The following is a 20,679-nucleotide window of genomic DNA, read 5'->3' on the forward strand; positions in this document are numbered from 1 at the left end:
TAGAGAATGTTATTCTCAGGATGTTCCTGGAGAAGCTCACTCTTCTGCCCTGGTGCTAGTTGCCTTCATACCTACACGCAGGGTGGGAGGGACCACTGCTCCCTGGAAGACCTTCCCCATCGCTCAGGGCCCACCAGATGTCCATTTCTTCTATGGGTCCCTTTCTTGTCTCTGTCTCCTTATCTTGGCTTGAGTCCCACCACCCAGGAAGCTCTTCCTCATGAAAACTTGGAATGTCTAAACCAGAAGAGCTCCAAGAAGAACAGGATGAGAGGGTCTTTCCATGACTAAATGTCTGCCCTTGGCCAAGGGGTGGTTGGGTTTTCATTTTGCAGATGGAGAAGCAAATCTCAAGCTGGTAAGGTCTGGGACCAAGGTTCCCCACTACTGGGAATATCTCACACTTCTTTAGCACCTGGTGCCGAGGAATACTGCAAACCACTCTGATGCGGTCACCCTAACCTTCCCTGTCTCCAAGAGTTGGTGCTTTGGTATCATGGAATGGAAATTCCAAGGTAGACAAGTTTTAAGTCAATTTATCTACATGTCCCAGTAAAAAGTAGAGCTGGGATTGGAATCCAGGGAGTTCCCCACATTTTCCCCACCTGCCACGTCTGGATGACTCTCAATCCCACATCCTTCCTGTGAAACCTCCACGCATCTTCTGCACATGTTCTCTCAGGGCATGTCGGAGGGGAAAGGTGTGTGGTCAACACTCTCTTTCTCTCCAGGTGGAAGAACCTGGCTGCAGAGATTCTGGGACTCTGACCCCAGTCCTACTACAATCTCCGCTCACACCACCTCTCCTGGAAGGGAGAGAGGCTGTGCTGGTGATCTCACCACCTCCTGGCCCTGGGGCTGCAGACCTGGGCGCTCTGAAGGAGTGCTGCTGTGCTTAGTCATTAAGTGAGTAGCCGTGGGAGGCTTCCTGTGGCTGATTATTAATAGAAGTTGTTCAGTGACAGGCGGGTGTTGGGGAAGCCGGCTGGTCTGGCCTCCAGATCTCGGGAGTCACCTGAGTGAGTCAGGATCCAGGTCATCTCCCATGACTCTGCCTGTCTCTCACCCCTGGGACACTCACTCAGGCCAATTGTAGCCTTACCTGTCTCTTCCTGCTTGGTGACATCCTCTGCTCTCAGGCTGGCCACAGGGCCTGAAGCTTCTATACTGAGCTGACCTGGGTGACCCCCTAGGAGACATTGACCGCACTTTCTAGTCTCTTGGGACCTCCATTTCCTCATCTTTGAAGTGGGCATCTCAAGAGATATTCATATAGTGGGTGCTCAGCAGGCTGCTGTCACCACTGTGATGACTGTCCCTGAGGCCACCACAGTAGAAGTGCTGACCGCAGGCCCTTCAAGGACTTTTTATTTTGCATAAATGTTTTGTCCTTGTCCCTCCCCTTTTCTCCTCCCTTTTCTCTTCCTACCAGGAAGGATCATGTATTGCAATTTTTAATAGTGGGTTCTTTTCAATTTTCAGCAGGGCTCCTAAGAAAAAATCTCAATCCAGAGATTAGAGTTTCTGAGAGCAAAGCAAGACACAGCCCTTGCCGGCTTTTGTTTTGGTAAAACCTAGGGCATGAAAGGTGGGTGCCAAGGCTGGGGGCTTGGAGGCAAGGGGAGGAGCCCTCTGTGGGCAGGGAGGGGCCTGGGGTTCTGATGGCCACAGGTCCCATCACTCTGTCCTGAGGGTCTGCGGTGTCCTCTGTAGAGCCTGGTGCACAGGCAGGCGGCTCCCTGTCCTCAGAGCCTTGGACCCTGGTGCCTGGCTGCTGCATGACAGCCCAAGAAGCCTGACGCTGGTTCAGAGGTGGGTGTCGTGCTCAGGACTGAGACTGCATTTCTTACTGGTTAAAAGAAAATGAAGAAATGGTTATGGCCTCTGTCCAATTTCTGTTGTTATAACAAAATACACAAGATGGATAATTTATAAAGAAAGAAGTTCATTTTGGTTCACAATTCAGGAGGCTGGAGGTCCGCAATCAGGTGGCTGTGTCTGGCCAGGCCTCCTGCAGTTTAGTGGAAAGTGAGGGCCCAGTGGGTATGCAAGAAGAGCCAGGAGGGAAGGGACAGCTCCCTTTACCACAGCCCACTCCACTGGTCACTAATCCAGCCCCAGGGGAGTGACCACTCACTCATGCTTAGAACAGCAACACACCATTCATGCTCGGGGGAACCAAACATCTCCACCAGGCCCCTCTTCTAAATGCTGTGCCGAGGGTACATGCCTCCATGCGAGGTTTGGTGGGGATAAACCATTTTTAAACCTGGCTGATATCTCTTTCACATGTGACCTTGTGGTATCAGGTCCCCACCCCACCTGCAGTGGGGCCCTGCGTCCATATCTGCATGCTCTGAGCACCAAGTGTGGGGCTCACATGGAGAGTCACCCTAGAGACGCACGTGGGGGAAAAGGAGAGGCCGTGGGCTGGGTGGGGGGGAGCAGCTTCCTCAATCTCTGGATCTGAGCTACTCCAACAGCCCACTCGTGGCTGGGCTTAAACTATATAAAATGAAATGAAATGAACTGTTAGTCCCACTTCAAGGCTTAACAATCCATGTGACCATGTGGCTATCGCAGTGGCCAGCACATCTTTCCACCACCCAAGAAAGTTCTATTGCTATATTGGTGCATTACCCTGGAATGTTCCATTGGGGCTAATCAACACGAGGCGGCTCTCCAGGGGGCGCTGGGAAAAGGCCTCCTCTCCGCCGCTGGAGCGCTGGGGGAGACCAGGCTTGGCTCCAGGGGCAGCTTTAATGGCTTCCAGCAGCTCGTGTGGAAGAAGAGGCTAGAACAAGCACAGCATGGCTGAGGTTAGGCAGAGGAAGAATGCACGTGCAAATCATTTTCACTTGGCACCCATAGGCGCTCTGTGGCCATGATGTTCTTTGAAACATCCACGGATCCCTCCTTTGGAGGCCTAGCAGGAGGCCTTCCTGATGGACGTCTCCACACCTCCCCCATGGTGACTGTTCCACTCAGCTTTTTCGCTGCTGTGGTCAAAAAGACCTCACCAGAAGGATTTTAGAGGAGGAAAAGTTTATTCGTCGCTTATAGTTTCAGAAGACTCAGTCCACAGACAGCTGGTTCCATTGCTCTGGACATGAGGTGAGGCAGAGCATCATGGCGGAGGGTGTGGAGGAGGAAAACAGCTCAGGACATGGCAATCGGAAGTGGAGAGAGCTCCTCTCACCAGGGACAAAATATATACAAAAAATGACCATAAAATGACCCCAGTGGTATGCCCCAAAGACCCCCCTCCTCCAGCCACAGGCTACCTGCCTTCAGTTACCACCCAGTTAGTCCATCAAGTGGACTGATGGCGTGACTGGGTTAAAGCTCTCATGAACCAATCATTTCACCTCTGAACCTTCTTGCATCATCTCACACGTGAGTTTGGGGGGACCTCATATCTAAACCATAACAGTGAACCTAAGTCGTTCTGGGTGGCCAAGTTATGCTGAAGTCTCGTTTTCTGTTTGTAGTTATGCTCTTGCCCTTGGGCACCAGCTCTTCAGGACAAATCTGGTCACCAGAGCGACCCAGCCTCCAGACCAGGCTCTACATGGTAGAGTCTAAGCACTGGTAGGAAGGAGAGATGCGCTGACAGACAGTGAGCTGGCCTGGGTGGCTCCTGGGATCTCCAGCAGAGCTGGGGATAAAACCTTCTCCAGGAGATCTTGGCTCACTGTGGCCCCAGTTCTGGCACACCAGAGGACTTCTGGATTGTTTCCTTGGTTCATAGAACCGGTGTCATAGGCAGGAGAGTTGGTGGGATCAACAACCAGGAAATGGGGAGGGGAGGAGAGGGTTCAGTAGAAACTCAATAGACAAAAAAAAAAAAAAGACCATAAAAATCCATGGGAGGCACTTGGGGGGAAGAAGCCAAAGGTTTCCCCGGCAGTGACTGAAAGCAAGTCCCAGGAAATACTTATTTTTTTTTCCCAGCACTTTTAAAAATTGTTCAGAGAAGAGAATGGAATATTCCATTGGATCTTTTATCCAAGAAACTAAGAATCTGGCTGCAGATAAGTGTGGGGAAAGTCCTGGAGGCTGGCGGGCCCCACCCTGGAGGATGGGGCAGCTCTGTTAAGGGCGTGCTGGCCCTGGAGGTAGGCCAGGCTCTGTGAGGTCATAAGGTCATGCTGGCCTGCAGTGATGGGCCAATGGTGGACCTTGCGCGGCCCCAGCCCACTCTGCTCCTGGCCCCAAGTGCTCATCTACTCTTCCAGGTGTCCCAGCTCCACAGGTGTCTGGCTGGCTTCTCACAGGGCCCGGCACATGCGCTGGCTTGCCCGCGTTGGGTCACGTCCTCCTCGTAGGCCGCGTTCCCCGTGTCCCCTGCACCAGCCTCTGAGGTGAACGTAACCTCTGGCCTGGGGCAGGGTGTCTGTCAGTGTCAGCCCCTTCCCCACCCCCAAGGACCCAACAAGACGGGCCTCCTCTCACACTCAGCACTCCCGCTCCTCTGCTGCAATCTCAGCTTCATCTTTAACACGTAGAGCTCATATCAGTGCCGAGCGGCCTGAAGACAGTCTCTCAGGGCCTGTGAGCCCTGCAGGAGGCACAGGAAGCAGCGTTCGCCCATTGGCTCATCCCTCATGCATGTCTAGCGATGTTCCCTACGGCAGGCTAAGCGGTCTGTCCTGCCGAGAGGACAGAAGCGGGGCCTCGGCTGGGCAAGGAGTAGGGCGGGTCCATGGTGGACAGGAGTGAGCATCTCAACGGAGGCTAACTCTGCCAGATCCTCTCAAGTGCCCCCCCCCCAAGCATCAGGACACTCTTAGAGAGATGACTGTGGGGTCCCAATGCATCCAGGAGGAGGTGGACAGAGAATTTAAGTGCTGAAGGGTCACATGGCTTATGTCAGTTTTCTCTGGCAGCTGTGACTAAGTCCCACAGATGCGGTGGCAGAAATTTTATCCTCTGGTTTTGGATGGTGGGATCCCGGGTCAGGCATAGCAGGGCTGGTTGCTCCTGAAGCCTCTCCTCCCTGGGTCGTCCATCACCCGGGCGTCTCTCTGCACCTACACCCACATGTTCTCATAAGGACCCCATCTTACTGGCTGACATCACCCTAAGAACTCCTTAGTGGGATTACCTCTTGAAAGACCCCCATACAGTCAGAGTCTGAGGCCTCAGGATTAGGACTTCTCTGGGTGGACTTGGGGGACACAGTCCAGCCATAGCATAGCCAGTAGGGAAGAGGAATGGACCCTGGTTCTCTAGCCTCCTACCCTTCCCCCAGCACTCAGAGACATCTCGGCTGTGAATACTCTAGCTCAGACCCCCTCAGCTACAAGACCCCACAATACTACCATGGAAAACCAAGGCTCAGAGAAGGGATGCGGTTCATGGAAATCAGAAGGTCCACTGAGGTCAGAGGCTGGACACCCCCTGGACTGGGAGCCTGGGAGACAGACTGGGTCATCTTGGATATTTGAATCCCAGGATGTGGAATCAGAGGAGCACAAAATGGCCCTTCATGTGTATTTGTTTTAAGAAATAAATTAAAGAACAATGAACAAAGCAATTCACATTCCAAGTCTCTGTTTTAGGAACGAATCATCTAAGAAAGAACGGGTCCTAGGCACCCACCTTCATGTGCATACTCCATGACAGAGCCAGCCGAGGCAAGTACATTCCCCAGTCACCCTTCATGTGACTGAGTTGTGACGAATGGGACCTAATCTGAAGGGGCTGAAACCTGAAATAGGGGAAAGTGTGTGCTTATCTGAAGGGGCTGAAACCTGAAATAGGGGAAAGTGTGTGCTTATCAACATTCTTTCTCCTTAATGATGGTAGGAATGGAACACAGTGGCAGGAGCTCCCACAGCCAGAGGCCAGAGATACTGGAGAAGGGCTCAGACGGTGCATCTGATGCTTGTGTTCAGGGCATGCCCTGGTGCACGTGCCTGCACTGCTGCAGCAGGGACTCATGGGTAAAGGCTCCGTCTGCAGCCTGGGGCGTCACGGGAGGTGGTGGAGACTTCAAGAGGTGGGAGGTCTTGGTCCTTGGGGGTGTGACCTTGAAGGGATACTGGGAGCCTGGACCCTCCCTCTTTTTCCCTTTTCTGCATCCTGGTCTTGAGATGGAAGCTCTCCTCGCCAGGAGCTCCCCTCCACCATGTGCTGCCTCACTGGAGGCCCACGAGCTCTGGCACCAACCAGCCACGGATGGAACCCCCCAAAACCATGAGCCCAGATAACTTTTTCTCGGTAGACACTGATTATTTCAGGTGTTTGTTATGGTGAAGTAAAAGCTAACTAGCTTCACCTCAGTTTCTCCATCCGTGAAGTGGTTAGGGACAGCACCTACCCCAGGAGGCTGGTGTGGGGATTAAATGAGATACATCCCACAGAGCCAGCAGCCACAGTGCCCTGCAGTGGAAAGCTCGGCAGCGACCCTCAGCTCCAGGGCCCTGGGTGGGCTCGGGGTGGGATCGGGTTTTGCAGATGACAGTAACTGTGTGGACACGTCACTACTGTAGTAGAAGGCCAGCAGTCAGCCTGGACTTGACTGTGGCCGACCAGGCCTCCTGGCTGAGCCTTTATGGATGGGAACAGAGGGCTGCCAGGCTGGAGAAGGCACACAAGGAATTTTCTTGACTTTCCAGCCTCTGACAGCTTGGAGAACTTTCTAGAAAGGCAGGCAGGTCCATGGGGACCTGAGCTGACTGTTCCTGGGTGCCACAGGACTCAGAACCAAACAAGGTATAATCACACAACCCCAGGTAGCGGCATTTGACCTGTCTACCCCCTCCCAACCTCAACAGGTTATAGAAACAGCAAATCAGATCTAGGTGGGCTTAATTTGGAAGGGTTTGCTCTGCCTCAGATCTGGTATTTGAACAGACAAGAAATTCATTTTTTACCAATTCCGGGAGAAGCCATTTCAACTCTCTGAGCCTCAGTTTTCATCACGTGAGCAGGGGGAATGGTATGATGTACCTCAAAATGTTGCCAAGGAGAAGAGATGAAATAAAATTCTCTAGCAAACAGTAGGTGTTTAATAAATTTTTCCTGCCCTCCTTTCTCCACAAGCCACCACAGCAGGCCCCAAGGGGATACACAGGATTTATTCCAAGACCACAAATGGAGAAGGACTTGTGCCGCCTGTGGGCTCTCCTGGCTGACGGAGAGCTAGGCAGGGGTGGAGTGGACGCCAGGACAGCCCCCCAGGGCCTAGAGACCTTGCAGGGAATCCTGCCCCAGCCCGGCCCACAGCATACCGTGAGAACTGTTTTAATGTTAACAAAATGTCATTAAGTCATTTGGAAGGATAAATCTGCTTTAGTAGTTTTTAAAAATTAAATATTATTTTGAATTTTAAGTTCTAAAAGAATCTGAAAAATCAGATACAGCAAGACTGTGATGGGCTTTGGGGACCTGTCTGGGATTGGTCAGTGGACCTCACCCCCGCTCTGGCAACCCACAAGCAATGGGCTTTGAGAACTCCCTGTCCCAACAACTAGTGACGTCTTCCCTGGACATGGAATGCACATGTGACCGCATCCACGGGGCCAGGTCATTTGCCATTCCTGAGCAGGTCCCTCCTTACCACCTCGTTAAATCCATCTAATGAGAACATAACCAAAAAAGTGACCCAGCAGAGCTAGGCGAGGCAAGGAGGTGGCTCGAAGCGCTCTCCTTGGCGAAAGTCCCCACGGGCAGAGCTGGAAGTGAAAGGTGTGTTGACACCTGGATCTGGAGCCAGGCTCCCCGGGTGCTCAGCACCGAGCGCTGAGCACTTGGCACACATCGCTTCTCAGCCAGGCTCCAGGGCGCCCATTGTATAGATGAGGAAGCTGAGTCTCCAGCTTCTGCCTGGAGCGAGTGCTCTGCCTGCCTGAGAGGGACACTGCTCCAGCTCTAGCCCCAGAGCCCCCTCTGCCTTTCACCAGGCCACGCTAGGTTCCCAGGAAGGGAAGGCAGAGGCCCAGCCAACTGGACACGACAGAGACGGCTTCTTCTGTGCCTCTGCAGCGCCAGCTACCCAGGAGACCTCCTGGAGCCCTCTGACTTTGGTCCAGGACCGAGCACTGGCTCTCACCACAGACAGTTGGGTGGTTCCCGCCGTGGTTGGAGAAGCCTGTGTTTTGCTGCAGACAGGTCAGCTTAGCCAGGGAGCACGTTCCTCACGCCTCACCTTTAGAAAGTCATTTCTCTGCATGCAGAGGCAAGCCGGTGCTGACTCAGGGCTGCTTGGATGGCGCGGGGTTGCTTATTCCTGCAGAACTGGGTCTGTCCACCAGCCCCTGGCTATGGGCGGGGCGCGCACAGGCCCAAACTTAGAACACAGGCCACTCTCCCTGAGGGAGAACACAGGCCACTCTCCTTCCACCTGCTCCCCTTCTCCACATTCCCTCTGTAACTAACTGTGCAAACATGTCCATGCTAATCAGGTTACTTTAGATAGGGACTGCACTTTAATAGCTTACGAAATAGGCAATATAAAAAGATTGACTGCTACTTTCTTATTTCTATTCCAATCCCGTGAAAAGAGCTGCCCTCCCCCACTGTAGCAACTACTTTTATAACCTTTGTGCAGAATCTGGGTGTCAGACAGAAACTCAACCACGTGAGTGGATATGCACAGCCTTTCCCATGTGTTAAGCAAAGGTGGGTGTTGCAAAGGCCCCCTGCACCTTATTTCAAGCAACAGTATATCCTAGAGCTTTTGCAATGCATAGAGCCTGTCTCCACATCTTCTCGGCCTTTGAATCTGTCCCACTGACTGGGTATGCTGGAACTATTTACTCTTCTGATGGCTATTGTGTCTGTTTCCAACTCTTCACTGCAAACAATGTTGCAATAATTTATATCACAGAGCAAGTTTACAGGCTGGACGAATTCCCAGAACTGGGATTGTTGGTTCAAATGGTATCTGCCCTTATAAATTCTGTAGCACCCATGACTTACAATGGTTGGACTTGTGATCTTTCAACTTGGCTGTGGAAGCCATGTGCATGGTGTAGTCACTAACTGCTTCAAATTTAGATTTGTGATCTGTTCCCAGTTAGTGACATGGGCATGAGGTGCCATCCAGTAGCCTTGGTGTGTTAAACGCATGTTTGACCCACAGTGGGTTTATTATGGCAAATCCCGTATCTGGGAATATCAATGTGACCAAATTGCCTTCCCTAGAGTTTACACTAATTTACACTCTCACCAGCAATTTACCAATTGCTATTCAACCTCACCATAATTTATTGTCAATATTTTTAAAATCAATCTGAGAGGTGAAAATGGTATCTCTGAATCGTTTTTTATTTGATGATCTCTTATTTGCATCAAGCTATACATCTTTTCTGCACGTTAATAGCACCTTATGTTTTTTACATACATCATTTCTGAGCCTTCCAATAACTCTGCAAGTTGTTGTGTGAATAACTCCTCCTATTACTGTGTAAACTTTTGTTCATATCTTGTGCCCATTTGTCCTTTGGCTTATTAGTCCTTTTCTTTTTTATTTCTGTGGGCTCTTTTCATATTAGGACTATCAAGAATTTCTTCTATAATATGAGTGGCAAACATTTCTCCCAGTTTGTTTTTAACTTTTGAATGTGCTAGTGGCTTTTATTTTTTAGGTAGAAATTTTAAAATTTTGTATAGTAATGTTTATCAATTATTTGTTTTATGAATATTGGCTATAATTTAAGTGTATCCTGCTGAAGATCCATGTGTGGAGAACTTGGTCCCTGGTGTAGTAATGCAGGGGCAGATGGAACCTTTATAAGGACTTCAGGGCATTGAGAACACGACCTTGGAAAGGACACTGGTCTCATGGGGTGAGTCCTCATGAGGGGGAGCCATCATGGAATTCTGAGGCTGGCCTCTGGTCTCTCTGGGCTTCCCGACGTGAATGTCCCCTGTAGCAAATGACCCACCATCTGCCACAGGGCCTTCACCCCAGCCAGCACTGTGTTGTCTGAACTCTGAAGCTCCAAAAGTGAGCTAAATAAACTTCTTTGCTTTATAAACTTAATGCATCTCAGATACTTTTTTATTGTAATAAAAAGGCCAATACAGGAACTATAATTCAACAGGTCTTATTCCATGTTTTCTTCCAGTATTTTTTTTATTTAAATATTTTGAAGTATTTTCATATATTTAACATTTTAAAATATTCTATCTATTTAGAGTTTATTTTAACGTATGAACTAAGGTGTGATTAGCCCATTACCCAGTTTTCTCACCATCCCTTATTGACTTTCTTTCTCTTGATGATTTAAGATGCTATATTTATCTTGTCTTATATTAAGTTGCAGAATGTGTTTGGATCTGCTTATCTACTTTATTCCTATTGGACTATTTACATATCAGTACTACACAAAGTTAATTAATGATTAATTGAATTGATTATTGAGCTTCATAACATTTGAATATCTAATAGGACTGAACGCTCTCATTGTTATTTTTCCTGATTTTTTTCTTGTTTGTTTTCAATATGAGCTTTAGAATCAACTAGTCTACTTCTAAAACTAAAATAGAAGCTAGGTATTTTACTGAAATCACATTAAACAGTGAAGAGAATTAACATTGTTATCAATCAGAACTATCTGACCAAGGACCATGTACTTACCTTTGCGTCTTTTTTTAAATCAGAACTAGGGATTGAACCAAGGGGTGCTCTACCACTAGGCTACATCCCCAGGCCTTTTAGTTTTTGTTTTGACAGAGGGTCTCCCTATATTGCAGAGGCTGGCCTTGAATTTGAGATCCTCCTGCTTCAGCCTCTGAAGTCACTGGGATCAGAGGCGTGGGCAGTCACCTGGCTCACCTTGTGTCTTTCAGTAGTTTTACAGTTTCCTCCGTAACAGGTCTTGGTTATTTCCTTTCAAGTTTATTCCTAGACGTCTTACCATTTTATTGCTATTGCTCATGGGGCTTTTCTCCCATTGTGTCTATTGGATAGGTCAGGATTAGTCAGCTGGCAAAAGAAACCCTGCTGGGTGTTCAGTCCAAGGGAACCCAACACAGGAACTAGTTTCAGAATTACTGGAAGTTCTGGGGCACAAAAGAAGAATTGCCTTGAGCTCAGGAAGGTACTGACAGCCTGGGCTGGAGTGCAGTATGGGGTCCTGCAGGTGCCTGGGGACATGCCACAGCAGCAGGGACCCCTGGAGATCTTTATTGCTCACCCAAGTTCCTGATGTCCCACCAAAGTGTCTTAAAGAAACAGTTCACCTCGCTCCTAAAAGAGACATATAAAGTTGGGAGGGAAGAGAGACCTGGACTCCTGCACACCAGGACCAAACAGCTCTGAGTTCATGGCCCACTGCCATTTACATCTCTAGTCTTAATCTACTTACCAACATCCCCCCCCCCCCCCCGCCCAAATCTGGATTACTCTGAAACAAACCTTAGATGCTGCATTATTTAGTCTGTAGACATTTCAGAATATACCACTAAAGGACAGGTATTTATTCTAAACATAATGACAATCACATCAAATAAGTCAACAATATTTAGCACGATCAAATATTTATTAAATATTAAATTTTCTCCAATTATATCATCAAATCAGAGACCAAATAAAGTCTAGAGAATTAAAATTGTTGTAAGTTTCCTATGAATTTCACCTACTTCTTTCTCATATAGCTGTCCTCAAAATTTATTTGTTGAGTAAACTAGGTCATGTTGCTGGTAGAATTCCTGCCTCTGGATTAAGATGAGTTCCTCCCTAGGTGTCATTAAGCACATTCTCATGTCACTGTGTTTTCTGAACTGTTGATCAGTCTCCTGGCTGTCTCAAAGTCAAGTTCAACGTGGGGTTGAAGAGGAGCTAAGAATTCTTCATAGGTGGTCATGAGCCAATTTATTCCTAAGTTGAGGAATAGTCTCTTACAATTCTTTTCATTTTCTCTCTTTCTTGATTCTTTCCTCCTTAATATTTCTTGTTTATTTAATCTCCTTCTCCCCCCACCCACGATTTTTCTTAAGCAGGTTAGTTTGTGGATCATGTATTTTATTATATTTTATTTATTTATTTTGGTACTGGGGATTGAACTCAGGGGCACTTAACCACTGAGCCACATCCCCAGCCCCTTTTTAATATTTTATTTAAAGACAGGGTCTCCCTGAGTTGCTGAGAGCCTCACTAAGTCTCTGAGGCTGGCTTTGAACTTGCAATCTTCCTGCCTCAGCCTCTCAAGCCACTAGGATTATCAGGCATGTGCCACTACTACGCCTGGCTCAAGTATTTGATATTATTGTTTTTCAAATAAACACATGTTGACTTTAGCTGCAATCTAATTAGTCTACCTTAGTTTGATAAGACTCCTGAGCTGGCCAGTAGCTGGGGGTGTGGCTGGAGGAGGTGGATGGCTCGGGGTGGGCCCTTGGGAACTGTACTTTTCCCCTGGCTCCTTCCTCTCTCTCTGCTCTCTGGCCTGCCTGAGCTTAGCTGCTATCTCCCCCAGACCTCTGAGGCCCTCAGGCCCAAACCAGTGGAGTCAGCTGGCCATGGGCTGATGAACCCTGGAAACCATGAGCCAAGATAACCTAATTTTCTCCTCCAAGTTTTTATTTTCAGGTATTTTGGTCACAGCAACAAAAGCTAACACAGATGCTTAGAACTCCCTATTTACTTTTTAAACTCGAAACACTAATCCTTAGACTCCAGTTGTTATGTTGAAATTCTCAGCAAAATTGCCCAACTTCCTCTCGCCCAGTAGTTTCAGTTGAATTTGCATCCTGCTTCACCAGCTCAACGCCATCTTCATTTTTAATGTCTTAGATAAATAAATACAAATACATCCAATGCTCATGGCAGTCCTTTGCCCAGTGATATTTTGTCCAGCTGAAATGCAGTTTCAGTGTTTCCCTGGAGCTGGACCCGTGGAAACGGCGCATCCTGAGCTCCTGCATATCTGAGCTGGTTCGTCTGTGAGGTCAGCTCAGCTGGGATGCAGCCTTGCCTCACATATCTCAGCTTGCGGGTGTTGGGACGTTGTCACAGACTTCAGCATTGATGTGGCTGTGGCCCGTAGGAAGCCAGCCTGATTTTAACTCCCATGTACGTGACTGGACCTGTTTACCTGACTGTCCAGATAATCTCTCTTTTTAAAGTTTTTATTAGAGCATTACAGCTATATGTGTTAGTGGGGTCCATTTTGATGTAATCATACATGCATGGGTTATAATTTGCTCCTTTTCATCCCCCAGTGTAGTAGATATACACAATGGAGTTTTACTCCATCATAAAAAAGAATGAAAATACGGTGTTTCCTGGTGAATGAATGGAAGTGGAGAACACCCTGCTAAGTGAAATAAGCCAGACTCAGAAAGTCAAGGTCAAATGCTTTCTCTCACATGCAGAAGAAGCTAGAGCAAAATAAGGGAAAGGAGGGAAGGTAAATAATCACCTTAAATTGGATGACTTTATAGGCATATATCTTAAGATGAAACTTGGCGCACTGAATACTTATTAACGCACTCAGCCAATGTGGCATCTCTCTCTCCCTGCAGGTCTGCCCATGGTGAGGGTGGTGTGCCCGCCTTCCTCCACCTGGCGCAGGTGGCCTGGGTGAATCAGACCTGGCAGCTCAGCTCTCAGCTACGTCACCTCTTTGGAAAGATCCCTCTCCCTGCCCTCTCTCAAGCACGAGTCTGTTTCATGTTTTCCATGGTCTGTGGCACCATGGAATGGGTGCTAGCTTGTCTCTCGTCTTTCCCATGAGACAGTGGGGCCGAGAGGACCAGGGCCATATCTGGTTTTGGCACCAGTAAATCCTTTGTGCATAAAATATGCCTGGAACATCTCAGGCACACAGTAAATATTTTCACTCATGCATACATGAATGCACAAGCAAATCTGCCCCAGTTTAAAAACAAACAACCAAAACAAAACAAAAACAGGTAGAGCGAAATTATCCTCACAGCTCTCTGCTGCGTAGGGCTGAGTACCTTCAAGACAGAGGCGGAGGAGAGAGAAGCAGCCCTGGGATGGGGCGGGGAAGGACAGCAGAAGAGTGCATTCTGCCCTGGGGACTCCGGGAGGTCCCCAGCTCTCAGCTGCCCCAGCTGCTGCGGAAACCACACAGACCCCCGGGGGTGTCAGTCTTGGATCTGCCTCCCCACAGCACAGACCCTGGGAAAGTAGACATGGGGTTTTGAAGCAGCTGGGAGAAGATCGGAGCCCGTCGCCGAGGATACTGGAAGGAGCTGGGCAATCCAGCCAGCTTGATGCAGAAGAACTTGGATGTGGGCTCCTGCAGAATGGAAACTGAAAGAGGAATTGCAGCCTCCTCCTGCCCAGAGAAGCGCTGCTCCCATCTGGAGGGGGACCAGACTTGCCCAAGCCACAAAGGGAGCTCCTGGAAGGACCCAGAACCCAGGGCAGTTTTACAGCCGCCTTCATTGGCAGGCGGTGATTCCTGCAGCCTCTCCACATGCTCGCGCACATGTTGCAGCAGCATCTGTCCCGCAGCCTTCCCTCCTGGGGGCTCGGGCACTCTGGGTTTGACCCGGATGATCCATTCCTGGCCATGGCCAAGCTGGCGCCTCTGCCCACACACCAGCCACAAAAGGAGTCATTCCCACGATGGTTTCCTGTTTGAAAGACAGGGACGCAGAGGGGAAAGGTGCTGCTCCTGACCTTGAGGAGTTCCCAGTGCTGCACCGGGACAACTGTGAGGGGACACCCTGAAATCTCGTGTGGGAGAGACGTGTGATTTATACATGAACATATGAATTTGTCTCTATATAAATGTATACATATGTATATATGTATATATAACACACGGGTGTCACACCCTCTGAGGGGCACGTCTGGGGTGCACCCACTCTGGCCACTCCATTTCCAACTGGGTCCTGGAACTCTCCGGAGGTCTCCCAGCTGACCCCACTGTCCCTCCTCACTCACCCGTGCTGTCTCTGCAATCCTTTTCTAGGGCCATCCATTGTTCTCCACCCTGGCCCGGTGGACATTTCCCTCTGGCCAGAGTTCGGCCGACCCTTAGAAGCCAGGTATGTGCTGCACACCAGGTGCGCAGGATTTGTCTTGCTCTCATCTGGGCCAGCGCACTCCCTCTCTTCTCCCAAAGCCGAGTGGGGCCTCTCCTTTCCTCCAGGGCTGCTGGGGACTGATCCTGCTGCTCAGGTGAACTGGCCAGCTCTTCGGCCCCAGGCACTCAGCACAGAAGTTGGCTCCCTGGCTTCCAGGGAGGGGGGACAGGGCAGGCTCAGGGAATCCATCCCCAAAGCTGCTGGCGCTGGCTGTGCCTTGTTCCGCACAGTGTGGCCGAGCCAGCTCCTGGGCTGGGCAGAGAGCCCCAGGGAAGAGGACCCCCCACTCTGGTGCAGAGGGGTCGCTGCCCACGGCACAATGCCCTGCTCTCTGGGCTGGGGAGGGCTCCTCGCCCTGTTTTCTCTGCTCACCATTCAGTCTGTTCACATGGTCTCAGGCCTGGAGGGTCCCGCGGTGGCCTGGAGGACCTGTGCCTGCCTCGGTGGAGCTGGCCTTCCAGTGGGAGGAGGCAGACAGAAAAGGGAGACAACACAGAAACAGGAGGACACAGCACAGCCAGAAGGGAAGGACCAGGAGGTCCTCGGGGCCTTGCCAAGCCTGGCCGAGGCGCTGGGATCCCGGGGTGATGGGGGCCTTGCAAGGGTAGGAGCTGGGCAGAGGCCTCACTCAGACAGCTCAGCCTGGGGAGGGCCCTGAGAGGACCCGGAGGCCGTGGGGGACCTCAGGGCAGTGATGGCTGGAGTGGAAAGGGAGGCTGCCCTGGGGCCAGGGTTCAGGGCAGAGCTTCCTGCCCAGGTGATTGGCAGGGTCCACCTTGGTGGACAGTACACACAGCTAGAGGGACAGTACCTCTGACCCTGGTGTATAGTAGGTCCCCGTAACCACAGGTTCCTTCCCTTAGACTATGAATGTGGTTGGTTTCCCCACTCCCTATGCTGAGCACAGCCCCTGCACACAGTAGGTGCTCATGGATAGTGGTTGTGTTGAGCTGAACATCTTTACCTCTCCAACCACAAGGATGTTCTATTACCTCCCTGCACCTGGGTTTCCTCATCTGTAAAACGGGCTGACACTATGCTCAGCTTCACAGGGTTCCCCTCAGGAGCAATAAGTTAATACGTGGAAATCATCTGGAATAGTCCCTGACTCTTAGTGAAACATACGCAAGTTTCACTAAGTTATTATTTTTATTATCATGACTTACTCCAAAGCTCCTGCATACACCATGATCTGACTAGTAGGTATTGGTAACCACGGGAGTGATATAAGTCTGTCACCACAGCCTGTATCCTTCACTCATTCATGTGCAAAAGAAATTAACTCACATCTTACCCTCCTTGAATATGTGCCATTGATATTCACAGAAAAAAAAACATTTTAATGATGATCTGAGCCTAGAACTTAACTACATTTTACAGAATCCACCAAGGATTCTGTCAGTGTCTCAGTCCGTTTTGTACTTCTATAACAGGATACCAGAGACTGGGCAATTTACAGAGCAAAGACATTTATTTCTCACAGTCTGGAGGCTGGGGAGTCTGGTTGAGGGGCTGGTGTCTGGGGTGGGGGCATGTGGCATCATAACATGATGGAGCCATCAGATGCACAAGAGAGTGAGCAGTGGACAAACTCATTATGATAACAAACTCAGTCCCCTGGTTGACCTTAAACCATCCTGGAGGGCACGGCCCTCATGGCTCAGTTACCTTAAAGGCCCTCTTCACCCTGCTGCGCTGAGGATTTGGGAGGACAGAGTCAGACCACAGCAGTGCTGAGCTGGTGCTTTCTGAATTTTCTAGGAAGCCGTTGCAGTGTGATGGAGGGAAGTGAGCTGAGCTCGGCCTGCGGTCTCTCAGGGGTTACTCACTGTTTTGGAAACTCGCAGCACTCCCAGCCAGGGCACGGTCTTTGACTCACAGGAAAACACACCCAGGTCCTTCTGTTTATAACTGTGTTCACGGCATCGGCTCTTACTCAGGGTTGTGGGGATGGGACCGCCCCTCTCTTCCAGCCCGGCTTGCCCAGGCATTGCGTATCCAAATGCCTGCACGTCACACCGTCTGCTGCTTCATTTCCCCGGTGCACAGAATCTAGAGCGTTATTTGTCTTATCTTAAAGTTACGCACACCAGCAGATCACGCTCGACAGTTTTGATTTTGGGATAATAAAAGGAAATATGTTTTATAAGGAGGTCATAGAAGCAAAGTTGTGGTTTTTTCCTAGAAAATAGATAGGTCAGTTAGAGGAAGCTCACATTGGTGGAGGGTCCCCTGGGGTTTCAGGTACATAGACATTGCTGGAGAGGTCACTCCATGCTCCTTGCTCACTCCTCCCCGACCTGTGTTGCTCTTCCTTCTGGCCTCTGAGATTCAAGCAATACCTCTTCTCTATAACTAATGTGGTTTTTTCCACCCTGGCTGCATTCTGTTTATTTTAGAGGGAAAGGAACTAGTTGGGAGGCAGAAGCCTTCAGTTTAAGTCCTCTTCTGCTGATTGTGTCAGGACACTGTACTTCTCTGAACCTGTGTCTCTTCATCTGTAAAAGTAGAAACAATAATTCTCTCTCTGAGGAGAGTGTTCTGAGATCTGGGGTCATAGGAATACAAGGCAGCAGGTGCAGGAGGGCTGAGAGTAACATGGAGAGAAAAGATCAGGCTCTGCCCAGAGAGCAAGTCATGCTGGGAAGAGCTCTGGACTAGCTCTGTCCACCAGCTGGCCCTGTGTCCACTGTCAGTCCTCCCACCCTTGGTTTCTCCAATACAAAACAGGCCTGGGGCAGAACTAATGAGAGGTGTTCTAAGTCCCATTTGCCTAGAGAAAGCCTATGAAATTAATTACAGTTTGGCCTACTCACAGAAAGGGGATGCATATGTATTTAGAAGGGATTATTTCTAGCACAGCTGGTTTTTACTCATCCATTTGACTGTGCTAAGGGGTGCCCAGACTGAACATCCCAGGTGTGTCTGTGGCGTGTTTCGGGGCGAGCTCAGCATTTGAATCTGTGGACTGAGAATTGCAGATGCCCCTCCCCAGCGTGGACAGGCTTTATCTAATCCACTGAGCACTAGAATGACCTCTTCTTCTCTTGCCCCTGGACTTTGGCGGTTACTCCATTGCCTCTGAGTCTTCAGGCCTCTCAGGCTGGAGAGTCACGGCCACTTCCCTGGGTCTCCGGGCTGCAGATGGCAGATCTCGGGGCTCCGGGTTTCCATCATCACATGAGTCAGTTCCTCATGAATGACATGTGCTGTGGTTTATGTCTCCTGGAGAACCCTAACACATTCTGTTCTAAGACAGCAAAGAAGTTAAGCCCAGTGGTTCCAGAAGTCTGGGAAGTGTCTTGAAAATAATTACTCGTAGACAGGAAGGTGACAGTTGCCATTTCCATGTGCCGTGGAAGCTTCCGGCAGGGCCACTGTGTCTGAGGCACGTGCCTGTCCTGGATTCACACAGGGCACTGTCCTCTCATCGGGCCCCGTCTTCTCCAGCCAGGCCTATGCTGGGCATATCCTAGGTCACTCTAGGTCAGCAGGGATGTGGTGCCTAGAAAAGCCAAACTGAGACCGGGTGCCAACTGTGATGACCTGACCGGGCCCCAGGGAGCTAGGGAGCAGGGCCACCTGACCCAGCTGATGGGCAGGTGCCAGGGGCAGGACAGAGGAGGCACAATCAGATACTTGGGGTCATTTTCCTAGACAGAGGTGTGGAAGGGGTGTATTTCCAGGCAGAGGGAACAGCCCGTGTGAAGCACGGAGGTGTGAAAACGTCACTGAGCTTCGCCATAGTTAACAAGCATGCCTATCAGGTGTGAAGTTCAAGGTCTGGGGAACTGAGATTTGAGCGCTATTGGGCAGATGGGGGTGGCCACAAAGGCCCTTGTACAACCTCATAAGGAGTTCCCATCTTCCTCTGAGCCACTGCGGCCACTGAAGGAGTAGAAGCCGGAGCCTGGGTGACCAAAACGTGTTTTCGTAAGGACTTCATGTTTCCCATAGTGAAGCTCCCCATCCTAGCACCTGAGTGGGGAATACAGCCCCTGTCACTTGCAGCTGTGGAGCATCCGATAGATGTGACGATACACGCTTTGGAGGGTATTGCAAGATAGGAGGTAAAGCTGTGCACAGGTCCTGGGAAGGCCCCGCTGAGGCTCGTGGGGCCGGAAGTCTTACTCACACAGTGGGGTAATAGGCACACTTCAAAATTTAGAAAAAGCTTTTCATTTTTTTTTTTCACTTTTTAAAAAGTGTGTCGGAAGCTGACTCTGTGTCAGGTATTGTGTTGTGCATTATGCGGTTTACTCTTTACACAAGAAGTATGAAGTAGTTACTAATATCCTCATTATTCCCTTTTTATAGATCATGAAAGTATGTTTCAGAGAAGCGTGAGGAACTTGCTCGAGGCACAGGAGAAACACACGATTCTACATTGGAAAGCTGAGAGCAGAAGCCCAACCTGTCTGCTTCTGCATTTTAAATCCCTAAGTGATTGCCTACCCTACATGAGTGGGGTTTAAAATAACATAAAACAATGCAAAGTGAGTAATATGTGGAGGAAAGTCATTAAAACATACCCAGGGCCTTTTAGTCAGTTTGTGCTAAGCTATGCTGGAAGAACAAATGAGCCCACAAATCTCAGGGCTGAACACAAGTGTTTGCTTCTTGCACAAGCAAAGCCTGATGTGGGGCAGACAGCTGTCCAGGGCAATTGTCTCCTGGGAGGTCTTCCAGCCTCCAGTTCTCCAGTTCCCTCCAAAATTTGTGCCATCACCAACTGGACATCTGGCTACCATAGTCACCACAGCAGGTAAAGAGGACACCATGGTCTCCTGGGGACTTCCTCAGCCAGCCTGTGAAGAGGCAGGTACATTCCAGCCATCCATTGTCCAGCATTTGGCCACATGACCCCAACATGACAACAGGGGGACTGGGCAGCATGGCCCTTCATGTGTCAGGAGGAGGGGGCACTGCAGGGGACACGTGGTGTGGTTTCTGTGCATTGGGACTCTAACTCTGTGGACAGATAAAACAAAACTGTGGATTTGCCCAATGGCTCAGGAGGCTGAGGCAGGAGGTTCGTGAGTTCAAGGACAGTGAGACCCCGTCTCTAAATAAAATGTCAAAAAGGGCTGGGCATGTGGCTCAGGAGTTAAGCCATTGGATCCAATCCCCAATACAAAAAAAAAAAAGTGAATTTGTATGTTACTAGTAGTTTCTTGTTGGTTACTTGGCAAATGATCTGTGTGTCAACTCATCCATGGGAAACATTTAAAAAAAATTAGGTCATGCAAACCATCTCCTTTGTAACTGAAAATATACCCATTTTAAAGAGGATGAAACTGAGAAGTAGAGGAAGCGGCTGACTCCAACCCGGCGGCATCAAAGTGGGACTGAGGGAGTTCCTCTCTCAGCACCCCCTTGACCTGCTCCCAGCTGCCCCACCCCAGCTTTCCGGTTCTGTTGCTATAGAGGCATCACCGTTGGGTGGATTTTGCTTTTGCTTTTTTCTTTTCCTGACTGGGGTTTTCGAGGCGTCCCATCCCTGCCTCCGTGTGTGACCCGTGGTAGGGCGTCAGGACTGCTGCAGGAGCCGAGTTCGGGGAGCGGGGAGCAGGCTGGGCTGGTCGGGTCTTCAGGGGAGAGAGCAGGCTGGAGCCCCTGGGAGCCTTCCAGGTAGACCCCGTGTTCCTTAGAGGGCAGGTC

The sequence above is a fragment of the Spermophilus citellus genome, assembly GCF_964194105.1.
Source record: "Spermophilus citellus genome assembly, chromosome: 14".
Lineage (NCBI taxonomy): Eukaryota > Metazoa > Chordata > Mammalia > Rodentia > Sciuridae > Spermophilus > Spermophilus citellus.